The 8,804-nt window shown below is 42.8% G+C and overlaps 1 pseudogene; it reads left to right on the forward strand.

The window, feature by feature from the left end:
- The first annotated feature begins 503 nt into the window (after positions 1-503).
- On the forward strand, positions 504-1,780 carry LOC150067186 (ATPase GET3 pseudogene; annotated as a pseudogene).
- Positions 1,781-8,804: the final 7,024 nt, after the last annotated feature.

Consider the following 8,804-nt stretch of genomic DNA (forward strand, 5'->3'; position numbering starts at 1 on the left):
CCAATAACCAATAAATACATGAAGAAATACTCAACATTCCTGGCTCTAAAAGGATGTAGATCAATCCAAGCACCAGTGGCTCATGCCTATGATCCTAGTTATTCAAGGAGCTGAGCTCTGAGGATTGTGGTTCAAAGCCAGCCTGGGCCAAAATGTCCTTGTGAGATTCTTACCTCCAATTAACCACCAGAAAACTAGAAGTAGAGCTGCAGCTCAAAGTAGTAAATGCTCGCCTCGAGGAAAAGAGCTCAGTGTCCAGACCTTGAGTTCAAATTGACAAAAGAAAAAAGTGCAAACCAAAATGACAGTGGGGAGGTAGGGGAATCGTGGAGAAATGCAGCCAAGAGGTCCGCGACGACGCGACCGCGTGCACACGCTCCGGAGAGGAGCGTGGACCTCGAGGAGGCACGCGGTGGGCGCGCGAGGGACACGCGGGGGACACACTCGCCCCCCCCCCCCCCCCCCCCCGCAGACGCGCCGCGTGGTGCGCTCCGCTTGATCACGTGAGCCGGTTCCAAGATGGCGTCGGGGGCGGCCGGGTGGGGGGTTGAGGCGGACGAGTTCGAGGATGCGCCCGACGTGGAGCCGCTGGAGCCGACGCTGAGCAACATCATCGAGCAGCGCAGCCTTAAGTGGATCTTCGTCGGGGGCAAGGGTGGCGTGGGCAAGACCACCTGCAGCTGCAGCTTAGCAGTCCAGCTCTCCGAGGGGCGGGAAAGTGTCCTCATCATCTCCACAGACCCAGCCCACAACATCTCGGATGCTTTCGACCAGAAGTTCTCCAAGGTGCCTACCAAGGTCAAAGGCTATGACAACCTCTTCGCTATGGAGATCGACCCCAGCCTGGGTGTGGCCGAGCTGCCGGACGAGTTCTTCGAGGAGGACAACATGTTGAGCATGGGCAAGAAAATGATGCAGGAGGCCATGAGCGCCTTCCCGGGTATCGACGAGGCCATGAGCTACGCCGAAGTCATGAGGCTGGTGAAGGGCATGAACTTCTCCGTGGTGGTATTTGACACGGCGCCCACGGGCCACACGCTCAGGCTGCTCAACTTCCCCACCATCGTGGAGCGGGGCCTGGGCCGACTCATGCAGATCAAAACGCAGGTCAGCCCCTTCATCTCCCAGATGTGCAACATGCTGGGCCTGGGAGACATGAACGCGGAGCAGCTGGCCTCCAAACTGGAGGAGACGCTGCCCGTCATCCGCTCTGTCAGCCAACAGTTCAAAGACCCTGAGCAGACAACCTTCATCTGCGTGTGCATCGCCGAGTTCTTGTCCCTGTACGAGACGGAGCGACTGATCCAGGAGCTGGCCAAGTGCAAAATTGACACCCACAATATCATTGTGAACCAGCTCGTCTTCCCCGACCCCGAGAAGCCCTGCAAGATGTGTGAGGCCCGCCACAAAATCCAGGCCAAGTATCTGGACCAGATGGAGGACCTGTATGAAGACTTCCATATCGTGAAGCTGCCACTGCTACCACACGAGGTGCGGGGGGCAGACAAGGTCAACACCTTCTCTGCCCTCCTTCTGGAGCCCTACAAACCTCCCAGCGCCCAGTAGCACCGCATCGACCCCCCGCTACTGCCATTCCACACCCACACTCCCCACTGGGACAGTTTGCACAAAGTCCCCCATACTACTGGGGAGACCTGTGGGGGGCTGGAAGGCAGGGAGGGGGGTCCGTTCCCCCTGGTGGGGCTGAGGGGCTTGCAGTCGCCCCCTCCTCTCCCTGTCTCTCGCTCCTCAATAAAATGATCTTACAGAAAAAAAAAAATGATAGTGGGATTCCATCTCACTCCAGTCAGAAGGACAGTGATGAAGCTAACAAAATAACAGAGATAGGGATGTGAGAACAAAGGGATCCTTGTACAGTGCCAGCGAGACTAAAAACTAGTGCAGCCACAACGGAAAAGGAGATTCTCAAAAAATTAAAAATAGAACTTCACTATGATCCAGAGATGCTACTCTTGGGCATTTATCTGAAAGAATGTTAAGTGAGGATATAATAGAGGCGCACACATATACTTAAAGAAAAATGAAGCCAGGCATGGTAGCTCACACCTGTAATCCTAGCTACTTAGGAGGCTGAGGTCTGAGGATCAAGGTTCAAAGCCAGCCCAGGCCTAAAAGACCATGAGACTCTTATCTCCAATAATCACTAGAAAATGGGAAATGGGGTGTGGTTCCAGGGGTAGGGTGGTAACCTTGAATTGAAGAGTTCAGGGACAGTGCCCAGACCCAGAATTCAAGCCCCATGACCCACAAAAAAATGAAAAATGAAATTATGGCATTTGCAGAGAAATAGATGAATTTGGAAATCATCGTATTAAGTGAAGTAACCAAGGTTTCGAAGGAGAACAGTCACAGGTCACATTTTCTTTCATATGTAGACTCTAGAAAAGATATACATGTAAACACATACAGGATTTAACAACCTGTTTAAAACACAATATATGTATGCATGAGATACATGATAAAACCCTGTTGAACAAAATAAATACTAGAAAGTTGAAACACATCCTGTCTGGGGGGGGAGGGGGAAGGAAGGAGGGGAGGGTGAACATTGTCAAAATACATTGTTATTTATTTGGCACTATTAAAGTTTGAATTCACATCCTCAAACTTGCTGAGCTTACTTGCTCAGACTGGCATTCTACCACTTGAAACATACTTCCACTGTGGGGTTTTTCCTGACTATTTTGAAGATGCAGTCTCTCAGGATTTACTGCCCAGATTGGCCGATCTCAGCTTCCTGAGTAGCTAAAATTATAAACATGAGTCACTGGGCCAAGCTGGTCAAAATACCTCATGTACCTGTGTAAAAATGAAGCAATGAAGCTCACTGAAAATGGTTTGAGAAGGGAGAGAAGAAAGGAGGGAGGCAGATGAAGATAACCCTAATCAATAGGTATCTGATACATAAATGAGTGTGTTAAATGAAACCTTCTTGTACAACTAACTGATAGTAATTTAAAAAGAAAGAGGTGGAAACAATGGAAGCAACATAGAAATTTTTAATATTCTCTATCTCTTTCCAAAAGATACAACATAATAAAGGTTCTCTGTATTAGCTCTTGTAGCTGACTCTGCTTAAATTCACTCAATTATCCTTTTCTATGTAGAGAACTCTGTTATTTATGTTTATATGAGACCACAGCACAGAAGCACTGGCAAGATTATTTGCAAAATGAGGTATTTCCTACTTTGAACTAAACATGATGACATTTAAGCCACTCAAGGGAAATACATTTTTACTCTGTACTCAATATTCTGTGTTAAGAATTTTTATGTGGAGTGCTAGGTAAATTCCATGCAAAAACATTTTCCCTGAGAAACAAAATATTCATGAAGATGCCCTTGTGTGACTTTTAATTTTTCATCTTAAAAGGACAAACCAAAATGTGACCTTATAAACAATATCAACACACCGGGAGTCAATGTTGTTCTTCGGTACTCTCAGCCCCGTGAGCAGGGGAGGGGGAGGAATAGCACATCATTTCTGCTGCTTCTCTAGGGAGCTATTTATAGACCAGCATCCTAATGAATACCCTAGTGGCCTGAGAAAGTTAATGTGCCTTTCAAAATGTCTTATTTATACTTAGGGAATAACTTGGGATCAAATGCAAGATGTGTACTCGTTTTTACATACACAAACATTCTTTATCTCTCTCTCTCTCTCTCTCTCTCTCTCTCTCTCTCTCTCTCTGTCACACACACACACACACACACACACACACACACACACACACACTCTTATTTAGCTCAGGCCTTTATCTCATCCAGTCTGAAAGCAAGAAAGAATTCCACAGTCTGTATTTATTTATCTTTTTCTCATATTACCCAGTTGATGGTTAAAGACATTGCAAAATACTGATCTACTGAGAATATCTTTAGGCAATTCATAGACCAAATTCTGAGGATAATTACAGTCTACCAAAGTGGGTAAAATCACAGCATTCCTCTCTTTAAAAACTTAATGAAATTCAGGTTGGGAGTTTGGCCTAGTGGCAGAGAGCTTGCCTAGCATGCATGTATACCTAGGTTTGATTCCTCAGTACCATATACATAGAAAAGCCAGAAGTTGTGCTGTGGCTCAAGTGGTAGAACACTAGCATTGAAGAAAGCCCAAGGACAGTGCTCAGGCCCTGAGTTCAAGCACCAGGCCTGTAAAAAACTTAATGAAATTCAAAGATGGTATGAGAAAATGAAATCAGTAGGGTAGGAAATTCCATCTGAAACATTTTGTTGGTGTTGGTGAAGGAAAGGGGGCAGAAAGGGCTTGAATTCAGGGCATGGGTACTGTCCTTGAGCTTTTTTGCTCAAGGCTAGCAGGCACTCTACCACATTGAGCCACAGCACTACTTCTGGTTATTTAACTTCATGCCTGAGCTGGCTTTGAACCACGATCCTCAGGGTTTTGCATGGATTATAGGCATGAGCCACCAGTACCCAGGTCTGAAATAAATTTAAATTTCAGTTATTTACCTTTATGTGATTTAAATGATCATGTAATTATTATCGGTATACCATAGCTTACAAGACCCTCTTGGGTTTTTTTTGAGATCCATCTGGTTTGCATGCAATTGCATATGACTCTGACTCATAAGCCAGGATGAGTGCCTGATCTAGTCTTCTCAGCACTGTCAAGTAGGCCTGGTGGGTTTTGTGTGCCATCAATAAAATGTTAATCATCATTATCCAGATAAGATACTGAGTCCAGTGAGACTTCCTTGAATCTTTTTTAAGAAAAAGATTTTAAGAAAATAACATTCCAGAATTCTTTTTTACTTTCACAGATCTAGATAGTAAACAGACCCTTAAATATTTTACCCATTTGCTTTTCCAATTGTACAAATTCATCTATATTTAGTGTAGTGTCTACTAATGATAGATATAGTCCTTAATTCCACAGCATCCATTAAATGCCTCTGCCACCAACTACCCTGACCCCCAAGGAGTTGGTAGTGTATAGGATAAACAAACACATGAATAGCTGAGAAACTATGTGACAATAGTGCTATCATAGAGTCACGGATCAAGTTCCATGGGAGCAATTAATCTTGCTCCAGATATTAGGGACTAGTTCACAGAGGAGATGACATTTAAATCCAGCCACAAAAGATGAGTCAGTTCCTCCAAGAATTAATGAGCATTCCAACATCAGGGTCAAATTACAAAAAAAATACTGTTACAGCTATAACCACACACAAGAAAAGAAACTGCTTTCCTTCGCTTGAGATCATTAGAGACAAAAGTCATGATAATCTTCAGGGTTAATCTGCTATAGTCCTTTAGTGATGGCTTTGCAAAGCAAATGTGTGGTATTTAACCAATCCAACACCACCATTGAGTTGCATTTAACATTCTAAACAATGCAAATTTTGCCTTTGAAAGCTCATATATAATGAATGGATGTTGCAGTACAGATTATTGAAGAATTGTAAGCTTTTAAAATATTGATGCATTCATACAAGCTCCTTGATTTGAATATTTAGCTAACTCAGGCTAGAAAATGTCTAAGTTGCACAAATTTTAAATTAACTCTTTATAAAAGTTTTTATATCTAAAATATACCTACAGCTCAAAAAATTGAATCAAAAACAAATCCTCAAAGGAACAACCATCCCATTAAAAGATGGGCTAAAGGCTTAAAGAAAAGCTACTCTGGGGCCGGGAGTTGGGCCTAGTGGTTGAGTGCTTTCCTAGCATGCACAAAGACCCGGGTTCAATTCCTCGGTACCACATACATAGAAAAAAGCCAGAAGTGGTGCTGAGGCTCAAGTGGTAGAGCTCTAGCCTTGAGAAAAGCCAAGGACAGTGGTCAGGCCCTGAGCTCAAGCCAGGACTGGCCAAAAAAGAAAAAAGAAAAGAAAAGAAAAGCTACCCTGAAGAGGAAATAAAAATGGCCCCATAGACACATGAAGAAATGCTCATTATCTCTGGCCATAAAAGAAATGCAAATCAAAACAACTTTGAGATTCCACCTCACTCCAGTTAGAATGGCCATTATCAAGAAATCTAATAACAACAGATGCTGGAGGGGATGCGGCCAGGAGAGATCACTGCTGGGAGTGTAAACTCATTCAACCACTCTAAAAGCAGTATGGCAGTTCCTCAAAAGACTAAACATAGAACTCCCCTATGACCCAGCAATCCCACTCCTTGGCATTTACCCAAATGTCCAGAAACAAGGCCATACTAAAGCTACTAGCACAACGATGTTCATTGCAGCAATATTTACCATAGCTAAGATATGGAACCAACCCAGATGCCCCTCAGTAGATGAATGGATTAATAAGAAGTGGTGTTTATACACAATGGAATTCTTATGCTGCCATCAGAAAGAATGACATCGGCCCATTCGTAAGGAAATGGAAAAACTTGGGGGAAAAAATCATGTTAAGTGAAGTAAGCCAGTTCCAAAGAAGCATAGGCTCTATGGTTTCCCTCATTTGTAATAATTGGTACACATTTAGGATTCTTCTAACAGAAGATCACAATAGCTCAAAAGCTGTGTACATAAGGCCATACAGGATGAGACTAAACAAAATGAACTCTAAGTTAATGAAATAAGAGCTTTATCTTTGTGATTGCTGTTCTTAATGTACTATGTAGTTACTTCTTTTCCTCTTTTTTTCCACTTATAGTTAATCTCATGAGGTTACTGTATCTGAATTTGTATATTGGTATACTGTATACACACTTATTGGTTTATTTGAAATAGGGAAAGGAAGGAGGAAAACAAGATGACTGGGACAAAGACATAAGAAGGGGTATCAAGTTTCAAGAAATAATGTACCCACCACCGGTAACTGTAACCCTTCTCTACATTATCCCGAGAATAAAATACACTTTTTAAAATGTCTTTAAAAGCGATGGGATAGGGCTGGGAGTTTAGCCTAGTAGTAGAATGCTTGCCTATCATGCACGAAGATGGGGGTTCAATTCCTTGGTACCACATAGAGAGAAAAAAGCCAGAAATAGTGCTGTGGCTCAAGTGGCAGAGCTCTAGCCTTGAGAAAGCCCAAGGACAGTGCCCAGGGCCTAATTTCAAGGCCCCCCCCCCCGCAAAAAAAAGCAATGTGATACTTGAAATTAGCCAATGTACAAAATACACCCTGGCTTTTGACATGTAATTAAAAGGTACAGAAATAAATGGACAATGAAGACTTGAAATAAAGTCATTCAATTATTTTGGACCTGTGCTATATGTAACTCATGTTTTGGGAAACGATAGATTTTGTTTAAGGAGAAGATTTTTGTTAGAACTCAAATATCTTTCTATGAGCATCTTTCATAAATAAGTGATTGGGATATACACGGCATCTTCTACTCCATCTTCTTCTTCCGTGCTTCTGTGCTTTGGTTACCAGTATACCCAACAAACAATGCCCTCTCCTGCCACAGCATATGCTATGGAAACCCCAAAGTGGCAATACTTCCCAGTGTTGTGTTGTATGGCTAGCAAGAACATCTCTCTTGCCTATTCTCTTGGCTTCCCTTCTCTTAGAGAGGGACGACCAAGACAGAAGTCTTTGGGCCTCAAGGATGGATATTGGTCTCAATATCAATTCATACATGCTGAATTCTACATCCAGAAGTCAGTCCTTGAGAAAGAGACAGCCTGAGTGACAGTCTCAAATCCCTGCCCACTCATGACCAAAGATTTGATTCTGGATCGAACTTCTTGTATGTAGCTACTGTCTTGCTTGTCGTATATAAAGCTTTAGGACCATTGCATAGAGATATCCTATAATGGCAAGTCTCTACATAAGGGGAAATTGGTCTGGACTTTAGGGACACAGATACTTTAAAATTTTAGTATTGTTTGGGCTGGGAGTTTGGCCTAGTTGTAGAGTGCTTGCCTAGCATGCACGAAGGTTCAATTCCTTATTACCACATACATAGAAAAAGCTAGAAATGGTTCTGTGGCTCAAGCAGTAGAGTTCAAGCCTTGAGAAAGCCCAAGGACAGTGTTCAGACCCTGAGTTCAAGCCGCAAAAATAATTGTAGGATTCTTGATCCTTTTCCAACTTGCTTAGCTACTTGTTTAAAAAAAAAAAAAGACGGGTAAACCTGATAACAAACATTGATAGACACTAATGTCCATTTTTATCTAGTTAAGAATGAATGAGTAAACAAAGGAGACTTCTATTAGCACTATAAACTGTCCCCAGGAAATAGCTAGCAGAAATGTCCAATCTTAGGAATCATTATGTGTGATTCACTTCATGATTCCAATTACGTTGTCCACTGTTCTTTAGAACAGTAACAACTGTTCATATTTTACAAAGTTTTTTTTTCCATATCTGTTCCTTCTGTTAGTTGTTAAGCATCCTTGAAATGTCATTATCACAATACCCACCTCCCTCAGGAGACAGTTACCCAGTATCTCTTGCCCATCTTCACCCTCAGCTCCTACCTCCAAACTGGACTAACCTGTCAAGCTATACTCAAGTCCTCATGTTCTTCAGGAAGATTTGCTTGTCTCCATTGGCCTGAGGAAGTGGGTTCAATACCCCCAGTCATACAACTAGAGTGCCAGTTCATCAGAAGGGACCAGAAGGAGCCAGAGCTTTCCAGACTACTCACTTCAAGCCATTCTCCTCATCCAACCCATAGCGAGAATGCACATGAAGTTATTATTATTGTTGCTGTTTTATCTTTTTCATATAAACGAGGGACAAAATCCCTAAGAATATGGATTTTAGAGGAACACAGTAGCTGTAATAACTTTCTCCTGATAACCTCATCTGGAAAATGGAAACAATAACAGTGAATGCTACAGAGCACTTACT

Source organism: Megascapheus bottae, chromosome 2, assembly GCF_031878675.1.
Source record: "Megascapheus bottae isolate mThoBot1 chromosome 2, mThoBot2.hap1, whole genome shotgun sequence".
Classification (NCBI taxonomy): Eukaryota; Metazoa; Chordata; class Mammalia; order Rodentia; family Geomyidae; genus Megascapheus; species Megascapheus bottae.